Below are 1,940 nucleotides of genomic sequence, written 5' to 3'. Positions count from 1 at the left end.
CGTAAAAAATTGAATGAAATATTGCTTAAATTTTATGAAAAAAATCATAAAAACTATGAATTTTTCTTAAAGTTTTATGATTGTTTTCATAAAATATAATACACTTTTCATTAAAATGTATGCATTTATTTATATAGATGCATATAATATACATTACCATTCCAAGTATTTAATTTGTTCCTGAAAAAAATTGTATTCCAATCAAACAAACAGCAAAAGAAAACAACCCAAAATCTAAAACAAAGAAATGAAACTGTAAAAATAAAATAAATTATTAAGTTTAAACGTTATAAAAATGTTTTATTGATCACTATCACTATACATTTCACTATAAATTTAATTTTGAACTTAATTTTACTTTTTTAATGGATGCATCATCTGGAAAGATAGAAAAAAGTTTGCATTAGTAAAATGAATATGTAGTATTTGGTTTAAAAAATCGAAAAAGCTAGAAGGTTAAATTATCTTATTCTTACCTTATTGTAATCGGCAGCATTAGACTCTGGAGCTGAAAAAAAAAAAACAATACAAAATTGAATAAGTTGGGGAAAGATAAAAATATAAAGAATTTAGGTACCTATGAGAAATGTTGATAGTATTAAGTTAAAACAAAATTTAAATATTTAGAGAAATAAAATAAAATGAAACACTTACTAAATTCAATGTTTTGCTTTAGTTTGCAATGACAATTTCAAGTGTACAGGATTTGTTGAGAATCGCCTGCCTTTAATATGGTTTTTATTTTGTGTTGATTTTTCCACTTTTGCCGGTCCAAAGCTGAAGATTACGTACCTACGTGCCACCATATTTCAGAAACAAATCAAATTACGATTTTCACTTTTTAAATATGCACCTATGTATACCTAACAAAAAGAAATAAAATACATTTAATAAATAAAAGAAAGCAATTTTTAACATTATATGTTTTTATACTTATCTGAGTATATGGAAAAGAGGCAACAGCAACCAACAATATTTTACACTGTTGAAATATACTTATAATCTTCAAAATTGTCTACGTGGTTAAAATGGTTAACACTATAATAAATATTGTCTTTTATTCACAAACTTTTATAGCTTGTTTCGGCAACGACCGTCGACTTTGAATATCAGATTTTAAATTAAATCCTCAAAGAAATCTTTCTAAGGCATAGATCCAGAACAACAGTTATTATTTTGTAGATTGATGAAAAAATACATAGACTTTAAGAAAATATACTTAAAAACTCACAACGTAAGAATTTTTTCATAAATTATATGTATACTTTCATAATATTTAATGAATTAATTCTTAAATTTTGGAAAAATATGAATTTCGATCATAAAAAGTATGAACAGATTCTTAAATTTTAAGAATAAGTTCTTAATTCCAAATACAGGATAACGGTAAAATATTCGTTGTTTATCGATTAATGAAAAAATACATTCAGTTTAAGAAAAAATACATTCATTTTAAGAAAAAATACTTAAAAACACAAAATTTATGAACTTCTTACAAATGTAATTGTGAAAATAAATTTTTTCAATTTTAGAAGGGAAAAAAGTCAATTTTAAAAATTATTTTAACTCAAAATACAACTGAATGGAAAATAATAGTAAATTTCATTCATAAAATTATGTCCAGATTCTAAGATTCAGCAAAATATTCTTTCCAATTGAAGCTTGAAGTTTATGAATTTATTCATAAACCTTCGTATTTGTTCTTAAAAAAGTTCATAAAAATATTTTCCATAGGAAAATTTTTATGAAAACTGATTCTTAAATTTTATGAATCTTTCTTAAAACTAAACTTTTTTTTTAAGAATTTGTGCTTAAATTTAATGAATTTTTCTTAAAAATGTATGAATTTTGGTTTATGAACGAGATTCATAGTTTTTAAGAATAATACTTTTTTCAGTGCAGGTTGTGTGCTTTTGTTTAAAATGAGTCAATTGAAGCGT

At 23.1% G+C, this 1,940-nt stretch overlaps 1 long non-coding RNA gene across 1 annotated transcript; it reads right to left on the bottom strand.

Annotated features, from left to right (window-relative positions):
- Nucleotides 1-365: 365 nt before the first annotated feature.
- On the bottom strand, nucleotides 366-1,361 carry LOC129912605 (uncharacterized). Its single transcript, XR_008771874.1, has 3 exons — nucleotides 655-1,361; nucleotides 477-508; nucleotides 366-378 (listed from the first exon to the last, which is right to left on the bottom strand). It is a non-coding gene; the product is annotated as an uncharacterized LOC129912605 (long non-coding RNA).
- Between the last annotated feature and the right edge of the window lie 579 nt (nucleotides 1,362-1,940).

The sequence above is a fragment of the Episyrphus balteatus genome, chromosome 2, assembly GCF_945859705.1.
Source record: "Episyrphus balteatus chromosome 2, idEpiBalt1.1, whole genome shotgun sequence".
Taxonomy (NCBI): domain Eukaryota; kingdom Metazoa; phylum Arthropoda; class Insecta; order Diptera; family Syrphidae; genus Episyrphus; species Episyrphus balteatus.
Note: the sequence above shows the minus strand (reverse complement) of the source record. Positions and strands in the feature narration are given on the sequence as shown.